Below are 15,817 nucleotides of genomic sequence, written 5' to 3' on the forward strand. Positions count from 1 at the left end.
TAAAATGAATATTCCACTCATATTTCTTGCAATTTCAATCCCCAATAAATATTTGGGATTGCCCAGATCCTTGAGCTTGAAATGAGCAGTAATAAACTCTTTAAAATTAGCAATGAGTGTGGCATTACTGCTAGCAACAAGAATGTCATCCACATAGATCACTACTCCAAAGAATCCACCATCCTTAGATCTCTTGAAGAAGTAAGAGTGATCTGATGCTGATTGTAACAAACCAAATCCAGATAGAACTTGAGAAAACTTCAAGTACCATTACCTAGAGGCCTGCTTTAAGCCATAGAGTGATTTCTTTAAACTGCAAACAAGTCTTCCAGATTCTGGAGTAGGTTGTGGGACCTCTAATCCAGGGGGCAATGTCATGTATATCTCCTCATCGAGCTCACCATACAGAAATGCATTATTGATATCCAAATGAGCAAGATGCCAACCATTTATAGCAGCTAAAGCTAAGATCATCTTCAATGTAGTGAGCTTAGCAACAGGAGAAAAAGTGTTATGAAAATCCACCCCTGCCTGTTGTGTGAACCCTTTGGCAACCAATCAGGCCTTATATCTTTCCACTGTAGCATCTGCCTTGAATTTTATCTTATAAATCCATTTGCAAGATATAGGAATCTTGCCTGGTGGCAAAGTGGTGATCAGCCATGTATCAGTTCTCACTAGAGCTCGTAGTTCCTCTTGCATAGCCAATACCCACTCAGGGTGTTGTGCAGCTTGTTTATAGGAAGTAAGCTCAGTGAGAATGGAAAGGAGTATGATGAACTTTAGATAAGGCTGAGAGAGTTTATCCAAAGAGAAGTAGGAAGAGATGAGATATTTTGATGATGAGACCACTGAATTTCATATGTAGTCAGCAAGGTGAGAGGATGTTTTGATGGTTCTTCCAGAATTGGAATGGAGAGGTGTAGAATTATCATGTGTGGGCTGGGAGGTGTTATGCTGAGGCAGAAGGGAGAGTGAGATGTTAGTGTGAGAAGGGGAAGTATCTGAGGCATGAGAATTATTTTCAGGGAAAGAGGATGGTGGCTGGTGTGACTACGCATGCACAAACCGAACCAGACCGGCGGTTAACCGCAGGTTCATAAATCGGAACCGGAACCGACGCGGCGGTTCCGAACCGCCGAACGGTTCGGCGGTTCACACGGTCCGGTTCAGGTTCAACGAAATGCGAAGCCGGAACCGTCGGTTCAACCGAAATTTAAAAAAAAATTATTTATAAAAATTGATTTTTATATTTAAATTTTTTTTTACAAATAAATGAATACAAGAAATTCATAATAGCCCATATATATTTGATGGGCTTGCGAATTTATGAAACCATTCTAGGTTGTTTCTCTTTTATAGAGACATCCTTGAATATTTTTTGTTTCACTTTCAATGTGGGACAAAATATGTTGAAGTTTCTTTTATAACTACATATAGTTTATATAATTAGATTTATTAGATAATAATAAATCTAATAATGATAATAATATTTTTTACTTTCATATTATACAAGAAATTCATTCATCTTTTTCCAATGTGGGATACAAAACTTTCTTTTGTTTTCTACTTTTCTTTATTTTTTACAACATTTTATTATTCACTAACTTTATCTTTATTTTTATTATGATTCTTTTTCTAAGACAAATTTATAGATAATAATAGCATCAACTAGAACAGTTTAATTAAATTTGAATGTTGCATGTTGCTAATAATTTGTATATTTATAGAATGTGGACGTGGTCAAATAATTAGATTTAAATGTAAGTATGTTGCTAATTTTTCTCAATATATTGATTAAAATGTTAAAAACAATTAATATAATTGGTATAATCATGATAAAAATAGATAACTAAAGAATGATTTGTTTAGTGGTATAATATAGTTTATATATTTATATATTAGTAGTAGACTAATAGTATGATTTTGTATAATAGTTGTTATTCTAATAGATGTAGTACAATTTATATAAATAATATTATTATTTGTGAATATATTCTTGATAGATAAGAATAAACACTTATTGAGTAATATGATTTGTAAATAGATAAATAATTATTCATATTATAGTTATCGCTAGATTAATACAATTTGTATAATAATTATTCTCTTAATGTGTATAATGGTATTTATTAGTTAACATACACATAAACTTATACACAAACAAATCGATAATGATAAAGAATTAAAGAATAATATTTTATGTAATTATATTTGTTGTTAAGTTATAATAATAGAAGATAGTCAAGATATAAACTAATATAAACAAAGATGATGGAGATGTATAATGTAGTTATAAATAAGGAGTTTTATCCCACATTGAAAGAAAGAGCAACACATCCAAGAACATGTAGCTATAAAAGGAATCATCCAATACACTCTCTTTTCAACCCAAAGGTTCAAGTCCAACATTAAGTGTAAATTGTAACTTATAAGTTGTGACTTATGACTTGTAGTTTCGTTGAAATAAATACTAAAACGAGAAGAAGAAAAAAAAATTTATGAACCGTTGAACCGGCCAGGAACCGGTGGTTTTGAACCGCCGCCGGAACTGCCGGTTTTTTGAACCAGAATTAGAACCGCCGGGGACCTTGGCGGGCCGGTTCAGGTTCAAGGAAATCTTGAACCGTGAATCGCCGATTCCGAACCAGAACCGGCAGTTTTCGAACCGTGTGCATGCTTAGGTGTGACAGAGGAAACTCAGATTCATGGAAAACAACATTTCTGCTGATGAAGAGGTGGTTATTCTCCAAGTCCATGACTTTATATCCCTTGTATCCAGAGGAATATCAAATGGATATGCACTTTACAGCCCTTGGAGAAAATTTGTTTTTGCTCTTATCTAATGTTGAAGCAAAACAAAGACAGCCGTACACCCTTAGATTGGAATAGGTTGGTGATTTGTTGAATAGGATTTGGAAGGGTGTTGTATTGTTTGGGAGTACGGAAGAAGGTATTTTATTTATCAGAAAAGAAGCTGTAAGGATGTACTCACCCCAAAACTCTATAGAAAGATGGGATTGAAACAACAAACTTCTTGCAACATTCAATAGATGTTGGTGTTTCCTTTCAACCCTCGCATTTTATTGAGGTGTTTCTACACATGAATGTTGGGTGATGGTTCCATATGTGGAGAGTAAAGTGGTAAGGTTAAACTCAGGTGCATTATCACTTCTCAAGATTTTGATTTTCTTGGAGAATTGGGTGAGCACAGTAGAGAAAAACTGAGTCATTACAGATGGAACTTTTGATTTTTGAGTGAGAAGGAAGGTCCAAACGAACCTAGAGTAGTCATCTACTATAGTGAGAAAGTACTTGTGTCCAGTGTGTAGGGGTGGAAAAAGGGCCCCAAACATCATAGTGAATCATATCAAAGACAACAGATGATTTATATGTGGAGATAGGAAAATGTAGTTTTTTCTGTTTGGCTAGAGGATATATTTGGCAAGTAGATAGATGTGTGTTTCATGGAGACAAAACATCAGAGATTAATTTGAGTTTATTCAAAGATGGATGGCCCAAACGCTGGTGCCAGACATCGAGGCTTACTATAGTATTTACAGAAGCCAAATGAGTAAAAGAAGTATTATCAAGGGCATTACTTGGAGTGTGTTTCAGATTTTGATTACCATCTGATGATGATTCTGGAAGCTAAAAAATGTAGAGGTTCCTAACACGGTTACCCCACCCAATCAAAGTCCCCTGTAAAGCTTCCTGAATGTGGAACTGATTGTAAGTAAATGATACAGTGCAGGAGGAGTTTTTGGTGAGTGCACTCACAGAGATTAAATTGAAAGAGAACGAAGAAACATATAGAACATAGGATATGGTAATGAGAGAGGTTAGTTTGATAGTACCTATATGTGTGACAAGGGCTGTTTGGCCATTTGGTAGGTTTACAGAGGCATTAGAGATTGGAGATACAGATGAGAAAAGTGATTGATCATAGCATACATGATGAGTAGCACCTGTATCTAGAATCCAAGTAGATGATCTAGAACATGATGATTTAATGGAATTAACAGTAGATGAGAAGTAAATTGTACCAGAAAAAAGATTTGAAGACTGTGCTGCAGGCTCAAGTGTAGGAGTCAGACTTTGAGTGTGCAATTGGCTATGCAAGAGATTTACAAGTTGTTGATACTGATCCATGCTAGGGAGATTCATAGCAGTCAGAGGAGACATCTTCAATTCAGAGGCAGAAGAACTATCTTCAACAAAATTCACTGATCTGTGTTGAGGTGAATTTGAGTATCCAGATCCTCCAGGTCCAGCTGCACATGATGATTTACCCTTCCCTCGGCCAAAACCAGGGGGAATACTGTACAAATAGAAGCACTTATCCACACTGTGATTTGTTCTTCCACAGTGAGTGCAGAGAAACTTATTCAAACCTCTGCCATAGTTTGAAGTAACATTTGCAAATGGTTGCTCGCTAGGAACTGGAGGTGTAGAGTAGGTTGTGGATGATAGATTTCCTTCAATGTGACGCTGTCTTTCCTCTTGGATCACACCTTATAAAGTGAAGGCACATAAGTTATAGACACAATATGATATCTAATCTGTGAAAAAGAAGGATTCAAACCGATCAGAACTGCATTGTGCAGTCATTTTCCTGATGCTAATGCCAACACGCAACACTATGCCAAGTATCTAGCGCAAGTGCACGGCGAAATTGAATGAGAATTTTTGAATTCATCCCAAATGATTCTCAAATTCGTGAAATAACTACTAACATCAGAATTTCCTTGTGAGAGAGACATGAGTTGCTGCCTCAATTGATATAATCAAGCTGAGTCTCCAAGAGAGAAGCGCTCCTTCAGATCTGACCAAATCTCATAAGCATCATCGAGGTACATGATACTTGAGCAAATTTGAGAAGAAACTGAGTTTCGCAACCAAGCTATGACCATGCTGTTGCAGCGAACCCACGGTTGATAGAGAAGATCCTCTCGGTTAGACCTGAGAATAGATCCATCGACAAAAACCAATTTGTTCTTAGCAAAGAGAGCAGTTTTGAATGATCGACTCCAAGTGGTGTAGTTGGAGCCGATGAGCTGCTGCGGAATGAGAAAAACAACAGGATTGTCACTCGGATGAAGAAAATACGGGCTTGAAGTGTCCTCAGCTGGTGGAGGCTGAGCGCGACCGCCGCGACCATTCATTTTGATCGATTGAATTGAGAGATCGAGAAGAGAATACAAATCAAAGTGATGTAGCAGAAGATATTTTCACTAATACCATAACAAACTTATAAATGCAGCATTGCTGCGTGTGAGAAAGAGAGAAAGACTTTGGAGAGTTTGAATGTATATTCTTTTATTGATTGAATTGAGAAATACAAACATGAGCACCACCTTATATACTATGACGTTGATGGTGTAGGTACAACGAGAATACAATATAAAAGCTCTATCTATCTAACTATTGACAGCTCAATGACAGCTGTATAAACGACTCATCTTCAAGTGTTGAATTGAGCTAAGTCGAGCTACTTTAATAATGATTGATAGAGAAGAGTCGACGTTTATAAAAGTGAGACCACAAGTACACCTACACATTTACTGCTCTCTTCATTTCTTCACCTACACTATTTGTCGTTACATTGTGACATAAATCAATTATCAACCTACTGTGGCCTATAGCAAAGTTAGACCATCCGCAACGTTGTCTCTTATCCGTCTCTTAACCGTCTCATCTCTTAACTATTCATGTGTCCCACTGTACTTTTCACTCCATCTCTTAACTAAGAGACAACACCTGCAACCCTCCATCTCTTAACCATCTTATCCCTTAACTATTCATTCAATTTCATTTTTTATTTTTATTTCCAACAAATTCAATTAATAAAAAACACACTTCATTAAATAAAATAAAAATACAACTTAAAATTCAAAAAACAAAAAAAAAACACATAATTAAAATCCTAAAAAAATAAAAATTACATAATTTAAAATATAATTTTATAGAAATTAAAAACACTACTCCGCCGGCGAATCATCCCCCAAAGGCGGTGGCGGTGTACTCAAGCTACCTGGAGGCGGAATACCAATTTTTCTTGCCATATACTCAATTCCGGCAAGATGGGCTTGATATTGTGGACGTCATGCGAGAAGTGTCCGCCATCGTGGCGGTCAAGTACATGGACAATAGGGTGTTCGAGCCCGAGCCCGCCTGGCTCGATTCACTTCGGCCCCTCCTCCCTCTAGCCGCCTTCGCCACCTTGGTCCCTTACGGCTGACGGCGCCCACGGGAGGACCCCCCTGCATCGGTGGCCGTGCCCTCAACCTCCCGTGAGACAAACTCTTGTACGGCACTGCCTGAACCGCCCTCACTAGACGAGTATTGGCCACCCGCCGTGTGCTTCGTGCGTTTCGAGGTCGAGCCTGTGCTGGACTGGACACCGCCAGCCCACCTTTCCTCGTCTCTGACCACCTCCCAAACATCGACATGTTTGAATTCTTTGCCGTTGTCGTAAAAAAAGACTCGCAAAGCCGCTCTCAGAATGTCGGCTCCACTGGCTCCGCTTTGGTAATTCGCCGCTTCATTCTTGTAGTTCTCGCAAAAATTTTTGACTTCTCTGTCGACTCAGTCAAAATGACTGCGGAGCATCTTCAATGTGCGACGGCGGGACCCCTTTGGCCTAATCTCGTTGTAGGCGTCGGAGGCCTTTTCCCAAACACACTTCCGGGTTTGTTGATTCCCGGCGATAGGATCGTACGAGACCCTGACCCAGGCATTGTACAGAGCCATCGTGTCCTTGCGGCTGTATGGATGACGGCCTACATCCTCTTCCTCCTCGGCCGCCCCCTCCTCTTCCTCCATGGCGTCGAATGCGCGAGCCCTGGAGCTTCCACCGCCTCATCCTCCTTCCGGATTGGGTTCATCCGGATAATCCTCCCTAATTTGGGATAATCCCTGCGAATACCTCGGGGCGGAGGGATGAGCGTATGCATCAACATCAAAATGGGGTGGTTGGTACGCCGCCGACGTCGACGAGCCTTGGGTGCCCGGCGTAGACGAACCGGAACCACCCAAGACATTGTACATGCCCCCAGTCGCCAAACGCGTTTATGTCAAAGTCACCGGAGCCATCAGAGTTTCCGTCGCCAGACATTTTGTGATGAAAATTGGAGAGGTGAGATGAAAATTGGAGAGGAAATGGAGATGATTTGAGAAAAATAGATGTGTGTTTGTGTATATAATGAGGATGAAAGAGAAGTATTTATAGAATAAAAAAAGAAAAATAAAAAAAACCGTTGAACGGTCATATGACCGTTTTTAAATTTTTTTTATTAAAATTGAATTTAAAAAAAATAATTTATTGCGTCAGCGTGACGACGTCCACTCGCGGGCCGGCGAGTGGGCGTCACGCCTAGCGCCAGCGCGCGCCAACTGTCTCGCTGGGACGAGGCGCTCGCCGAGACCGGAACGAGACGCGGGGCTGCAACGCCGTCTCGATGCCGTCTTGTCTCGCCGAGATGAGATAGAGATGGCAACGAGACGCGTTGAGGATGACCTTAGTCTTCTATTTATTTACTTTGACATGATCTATATTTGGGATAATGTATCTATTTTATTACTATAGTCTAATAGTACATGAGAAAAAGTGACTTAGTTTGCAGTAGTTTAATATATTGATGGTGAACACTAGCATTGCCTTGTATATATGAATTGTTTATAAAGATAGCGGATTCAGAAAGTAAAACTCGTAAAAATAAATATTGTAAAATAATTATCACTAATATTGGAAGAGTGAACTACATAAAATGTCTCTGACGTTTCCATTTGTTTCACTCTAGACCTCTGATAAAAAAAATATCGCCAGAAGTCTCTAGCCTTTAACATAATCACATATCGTATATTTGTAGCCATTTTTCGGACCAAAATGCCCAAATGCCTTGAAGGGCATTTCAGTCATATTACCAACACTTGCAGGCCTACTATGCACTTTTGCAGACATTAGCTCTGCACTTTTGTCAAATCAGTACATGCAGCAGTGTAGCTTGCAGATTCACAAATAAATGAAATAAATAACTATTGCAACATATATAGTTATAAAAACATGCTGCATAATTTCCGTTGCTTCATTCACCAGATCTGAAATCTCGATATGTCGGCGGGTGCGGCCGGCGACGGTTTCCACCGCGGAATATTCGAGGGATGCATCTCCGACAGAGACATGAACATCGAGCGGCGGCCGTACCATAAGAATTGCAAGTGCGCCCTTCACAAAGAGCGCGGCCACTGCAGCCACGCCTCTCGCCACAACTCGATCTCCTATCCGATCCGAAGGACGTGGAGCGAGGGCTGCTTGGCGCTGATGAATCTCTCTTCTCCGATCACCGGCGCCGCCTCTCCGTGCCACAATTCACCATCCTTCGTTGCCACCGCGGCGTAGGGAGATATGACGAGGACGCAGACGCATTTGGTCCTATACAAGGAGGAGGACGAAGAGGAAGATGTCGATTACTTTAAAAAAAAAAATTCTCTCTTTTTGTTCTTATTAACATTGATTCGTGGCATATTTTGGGGAAATTCTTTCAATTGTTAGAGACAAGAAATTATATATTTTCATATTTTTAGAAAAAAAAAACCTTATGCATAATTTATTGAACTCGCAAATTATGGTCTTCTAATTTTGAATTAGGCAAATTTTATTGTCTGAAATTCAGTAAATTATTACTAATAAATTTAATATTAAACGTTCGTTGAATAATAAGGAATAAAATTCATGGGCTCGTCATATTCTATTTGTTCACTACCCATAATTTTGAATCTTATGATAGTTGATAAAAAACTACATTAAATACTAAACATTAATAGAATAATATAACTACTCCATTAATTATGAACGGATTAAGAATAAAGTATATTACCTTAGAAAAACAATATTTCACTATTTTAAATTTTACGTGTAGATTTTTTTTTCAGTTGGGTAAACACTAACTAATTAAACAGTTACGACTTACGAATCCAAATCATATGCAGTATTGTTTTATTTTAATTTTCGTTGCTATTATTAAGTGATATGTCAAGAATCATGACTAACAAGAAAGTGGTGAAATTTTAAGAAATAATATTTGAATAATTATGCACTCCATAAAGGAGGCTGCCTTTATTTCGACAAGTGTAACATATATTTTGAATTATACAGATATTATTAACTAATTAATAAAAATTAGTAGCATATATTGTGAAATTTTTTAAATGTATTTGTTAAATCACGAATGAAGTATGGTATACGTGGCGTGTATATGTGGTGTCTCTGTACACAGACCGCCGCTGACGCACAACCAGTAAATAAAAGGAATTAAAACTTCAAACTGTTAAAACAACATTATTCGCATAAATCTAATAGACATTAGTTCAAAATTTTCAAAAGTGTTAATATTGCTACAAATAGATATCAGTAGCAAAATCGATCAACATAGTACTTATGAAAGTAGAGTAGGTATAATGTTAACCTCAAAATAATCGATAAGGTTAATTTGTTTTGGCAAGATATTGACATGTGTTTTTTAATACTATATTTTTTTTACCAGTACGTACATATGGGTGAATAGAGAACTTTAGAGGTGAATTAGTTAAAGATTGACTTTTGTATAAATTTGTCTTATTAGAAATTGCTTGTGTTACTTAATTATAACCAAATTGATGAATTGGTAAATAATACTAGCAACTTACCAAATTTGCCTAGCTAGGTAGCAAAGTTGTTCAAAAATTCAGTTTAACCTCAGCACCTTTAAATTAAAGGAGCATAGTGAAAATAAGATAAGTTAGATTCAAATTTATATCCAACAATATATTTTTATACAAACACCAACATAGGATTAGTTAATAAGAAACTCATTTTTATTGTGAAAACTAAAAATATTATGGATGGGCTGGAAAGGAATATCTAATCTGGCCCAAGGAAGTTTAATGGGCTTTGTACATGTAAAAACTCCCACTACTTACAAAACCACCCATTTCTTACGAAAAGTTGATAAAAAAAAATTATTTTTTTAAAATAGGATTAATAAAAAAATTTATTTATTCGTGATTGTGATGACTCGAAACTTCGGCCTATTACAAATTTTTCTACAACCTCACTTAAAGCTAAAGTCTAACAACTTTGTCATCCAAATAATTGTTATATGCGTTTAAATAACACACATCATAATACAACAACACATTTGACCTTTCTCGAAATTTAATTGTCTGCGAAATATAAAGATACCAAGTTACATATAGAACTGAAAGTATCATTAAATATCTGAAGCACAACTCACAAGTAATTAATGCCTTGAGATTAATTTGCAGTTATGCATCACATGAAATAACAAAGATAAATTTGTCTTATTTTTATGCATCACATGAAATAACAAAGATAAATTTGTCTTATTTCCTTTTTCTAATACCTTCACCACATCCAAAATATATGGCTGGTTAGTTGTGACCATGACACCCAATACAGTTACAAATCTAATTTATTTGATATTGGACAAACCGACAAAGTATAGATAAACTCAAACCAGAATCCAAAGATAGTAACTACACAGTGTTCACACGATATTAAACTCAAAATGGACCACAAATTATAATGTGATTGACTGATAATCCTTCGTTCTATCTCGGCCATTTTTTTTATAATTATGTATATATAATTGTGAATTTTTGTAAAATTAATTTTATATGAAAAAATAGCCCAAATCATAAAAATAGAAATTATAGTTTTTGAAATTAATTAATTTGAAAAATAGACATAACTTTTATCAGAGGAATTCTATCAAAACAATGAACTAGAACCAGCCAATTTTCTGCATTAGGTGAAGACGAAACTAACATTAAATTAATATTGTGATATTTAGTGCATATAACCCTAAAAATAATTAATATCCATTTGGTAAAGCCTAATTTTGTTTAGGTCCTTACACATTTTCATAAACCTACTAGTTTAGGACTGATTTGTGATGCCATTAAACACGGGTACATGTATATATATATTTTAATATTTTATGGCTCCAATGATATCCAGACCTACTATTTGATCTTACAAGACCCAAAATAATTGGTTTTGATCCAAATTAAAACTATTATTCGACAGATCCAATCAGTGCAATCTCTATGGTTGAGTTTTGATCCATAAAGCTAATTAATTGATTTAGACATGCAAATTGATTTATGATTAGAAGCAAATTAACCCCTAACATTAACTAAACACGTGCAAAATGACTTGTTAAATATAAGATGATCCCTAGACATGATCTAATTCGAATAATAAAAATGTAAATGTAGGAAAGGCACAAAAGATGTAACATCTAACCAATTACAAAAAATTACACAAACTAGCAAAACAATTTTAGTTGAGGAATGAGCTACCAAAGCGTGTAAAATTACCCAAATAAATTGTTTAAATCGTTATATAATTGGAAAGCAAGAATGCAAAAGAATTTTTTAAAAATGTTTCCATTAATAATCATTACTTTTGGTTCCAATGGGTTAACATCAACTACCAATTTGTGTTGCAGTTTATTTTGTCAAAATGAATTTTAAAAATAATTTATGAATGTAGACTAAGGATATGCACATAGTGAGTGACAACATATGTCATCTAAATGTCATTTATGAATTGCTAACATTTTTTAATATTTTTATAATTTATAAGCAACGGTTGCGTTATTGTTAGACTTTTTAGAACCTTGCTTGCTTACATTTTCTAAAGTACTGTATAGTATAATTTATTTTATGGCCAGAGTTGAGTCAACCGTAGTTTGAAATACTGCTGTCCATTTCTTTAAAATTTTAGGGACTGAAATTATTTTCAAATATTTTAACTTGATTTTACAAAACCATTTTTCAAATATTAGCTTTATGATTTCGAGCCCTTTTTGTATCCGTAATTAAAAACAGGTGAAAGTTTTAAAGTGAAATATGGATCCCGATAATTATATGAAATTGCATAAAATTCCGGGTAACTAATTTTATTCAAAGAACATATAGCTTTGTATATTAGAGCATCCGCAGCGGTGAGCAGGACGACGTCCGTTAGTCTGTGCCAGTGCACGGCACCGCTGTCCGCTGCTACGCTCTTGCCGCTGGTGCGGCGCTGCTCGATACAACGAGCACGTCTGTGCCAGCGTTTTTTTTTAAAAAAAATCGGATTTTAATTAAAAAATCTGATAAAAAATAAAAAAATATATTTTCCCACTTCTCAAAAAATTATATCCGTTTTCTACCCACTTTTAATTTATTTTTCAATTTTGTTCCCCAAAAATACACATTTTCATCTATAAATACCCCCACTTCCACACCCAAAAATTCACACCACACTACACAATTCTCATCTAAATTCTCTCATTTCCATTCTCAATTCTCAATCTTTCTTTCACTCTTACTCTTACAACAAAACAATGTCCGGCCACTGCGATCACCCCTCCGGCTCCCATGGTTGGAACCCCGATTAGTTCGGTTTACAACCATTTCATAGTCCGAAAATGGAATATTCGGCCCGAGCCATCCGTGCCTAGAGCGGGAGGGGGCGGCCCCTCTCAAACTCCTCCTCTTCCTACTCGCGGTGTCCGCACCCCGTACACTCCGGGAGAGATGGAGCAATTGTTCAAAGCGTTTTTGTCAATCTCCGAAGATCCGGAGGTTGGCACGAATCAATCCGATGACCATTATTGGTGGCGCATCTGTCGCCGATACAATCAAAACCGGCCGGCTGGAACAATCGAGCGCAACGAGAGTATGGTGCGCAGTGCCATATACAGAGCTAACAAAGAAATCCAAAAGTTCCAGGGGTATTACATCCAGGAAGAGCGGTCGACGGGGAGCGGCCGGAGCGAGCTTGACATCATCAGTTCCGCCTTGGCGACCTACCAATCCATGAACTACAAGTCGTTCAAGTACCTCAACATTTGGCAGGAGACGCGGTCGCATCCGAAGTATAGGGGAGGCGTAACATCCTTCTCTAGCTCCTCCTCCAAACGGTCGAGGTCGGTATCCCTATGTGACGCTGACTCCGAAGATGTGGCTAGCCAACTTGTCGGAGCTAACTTGGGTAGCCCCGACACCGGCCCGAGCGGTTCCCAACGCCGGCCGCAAGGAAGGAAGAAGACGGCGGCCAACCGCCGTCGCGCCGCGACTCCATCCGCCCCCGCTCCCTATGTGCCACCTCAACCCCCCACCAACTCATTGTGGGGAATTTTGGCCCAACTCAATTTGGCCGATAGGTCAAATATGACCCCGAGCAATTTCGATCACATGTGACGATGATACGGGGTCTCCAAAGAACATTGGAGGTAGAACCGGATGTATAGTCATCCACGGGGGTAATTTTTATTTTTTAGGTGTTTAATTATGTAATTTTTAATTTTTAGTATTTTAATTATGTAATTTTTAATTTTTTTGTAATTTGTAATATTATTCCGGGTATTTTTAATGCATTTTAATTTTGTGTAAATGTTTTTATTTAAATCGAATAATATAATGGTGGGACCCTTGAGCTTGTCCTTGCGGAAGAGCACTGATGTGGGTATTATGCTCTTGCCTAAGAGCAGGGAATAAAAGTGAGACCGAGCCCATATCCGTGCTCGTTGGCAAGAGCACAGATGTGGATGCTCTTACAATTCAATGCGACAGTGGTAGTATATACTATCAATATATAACCACACTTAACATGCCAAAATCGATCTAATAATCTAAATAACTATGATTTCAAAAGGATAATTTCCCAACTTCTGAGTGCTATAAATATTTTATTCCATGAATTATAAGTGTTTTACTGATATGTGACACTTACCAAATCAAAATTAGACGTGACATCGACGAAAACAAGCAAATGCCATGGTCTGATAAAGTGATAATAAACCCAATTAAAATTAACACAAATTGATAACGACATACAAAAACTATTTTCTTCTTTGTTTGTGTATTTGGCAGATCAAATGCCACTTGTCTCTTGGAATATTCTCGAATATTAATTAGCATAATATTTTTGAAACACGCCATCATGATTATATTAGGAATTTAGGATCATGGTTGGAATATTATTATTTTATTCCTCAATTCGAAATAAGATCAATAAGTTATAAGTTGTTTTAGTCCAATCAAAATTTAATTGTTTATTTTGATTGAGAGCAATAATTTAAATATTCTACTAATGGAGTGTGTTATAATACTAACTTTTCTTAAATTGCTAATTTGGTAATTCATCAACGTAGTGTATTAAAAATGTCAACACGACCGCATTAACATGTCAACACAAAATATGTGTTAACATTTTAACACACTGTGTTGACATTTAAACATTAATATCGACATAATATATTAAAATATCAACTTAAGTTTATGTTGTCATTTCAGTATCATCATGTTAACATCTTTAATCTATTATATTAATGGGTTAACAAGTTAACAACTTAAATAAAATTAGCAATTAATCATGCCCGTTCTATTAGTACTATAATTAAAAAAGAGCTTTTTAGTTGGAAAATGCTGAGAAAGCAGAAACATGTGAACTGATACCAATACACGACGTGTCACATTGTGGGAATTGATCCTTTTGAGATTTTCTCTTTTTAATAGTAAAAGTATAACCGTATCGATACCTATTCCATTTAATTAAAAAAATAATTATTGATTTTTTTAAAGTGAAATAATAATGGAAAGGATCTAAAGCACTATAATAATGTAGGTTTGAAGCTTAGTCACAGATAAATTATGTTATAGTAGGATCTGGATTGTAACTGGGTCCCATGTGAGCACTGATTTTTAATTAAATATCACTATTGTTAAAAGTAAATTAATTAAAATTTTCTAGTGATCCTCTAAACTAAATAATTTTGTTACGCACCTATGTCAGTAACTAACATACTTATGAGATAATAATTGACGTCCGAAAATTAGACTTGTCGTATATTTCACGAAAAAAGCATATTGAAAAAGAGAGCACCAATTTTGGCAGGGCAAGCTACCATTGCATTGTGCAGCATTTATCATCTATACACTAATGCCTATACTCTATAGTCTACATATATTCATAAATACTAGTATATCAATTATCATAATATAAATCTTTGCCAATGTCTCGACATAATCATAATAGGAAATGAATGCTCAACATTTTAGAAAATTCACGTTTATATCTCAACAAAAAATTCTAGTGTCTGAATAACGATGCGACATGTCAGAATATCGAGTTCGAATCTGATGAGGAGTGGACATTTTATTTACTTTCGTATGTTAGTAGTGTATTTAATTTCATTTACTTCAATTTGATTTTCTATTTTAAACCCCTCAATTCTGTGTTATTCTTAAAATGACTCCAATTTTATCATAAATAAACTATTCCTTTATACTTATATTTTCATTCTTCATTCAAAACTTTTTGATATGTATTTCTTAAAAAGGTTTCCAAGTGTTAGTATTTTATTTTATAAATCTCTAAACGAATTTGTTATAAACGTGTCATTCAACTAAAATGTCTTAATAGGAAGAGGGTTATCGATACATGTACAAAAAAGTCAGGATCATCAATTTGTCGATATAGGACAAAAAGAGATTTCAATACTAGTAACATTCATCACAATTGTTCTCTACGTAAAATTCAGAAACGGAAAGTTGATTGATCTCGCTAAAGTCTTGCTTGCCCTATAATGTCGTTTCATATAGTGAGTCAGACTCTAAAGAGAGAAAATAATTTTACGTAAGTGAATATTAAAGTGTATAATATCAAAAAGGTTATGAAAACATGCCAAAAAAATTTACTAGATATTTTTATGAATATATCAAAAAAGTAAAAAAAGATAAGTATTTTATTGGAATAAGAAAG

The sequence above is a fragment of the Salvia splendens genome, chromosome 3 (assembly GCF_004379255.2).
Source record: "Salvia splendens isolate huo1 chromosome 3, SspV2, whole genome shotgun sequence".
NCBI classification, from domain to species: domain Eukaryota; kingdom Viridiplantae; phylum Streptophyta; class Magnoliopsida; order Lamiales; family Lamiaceae; genus Salvia; species Salvia splendens.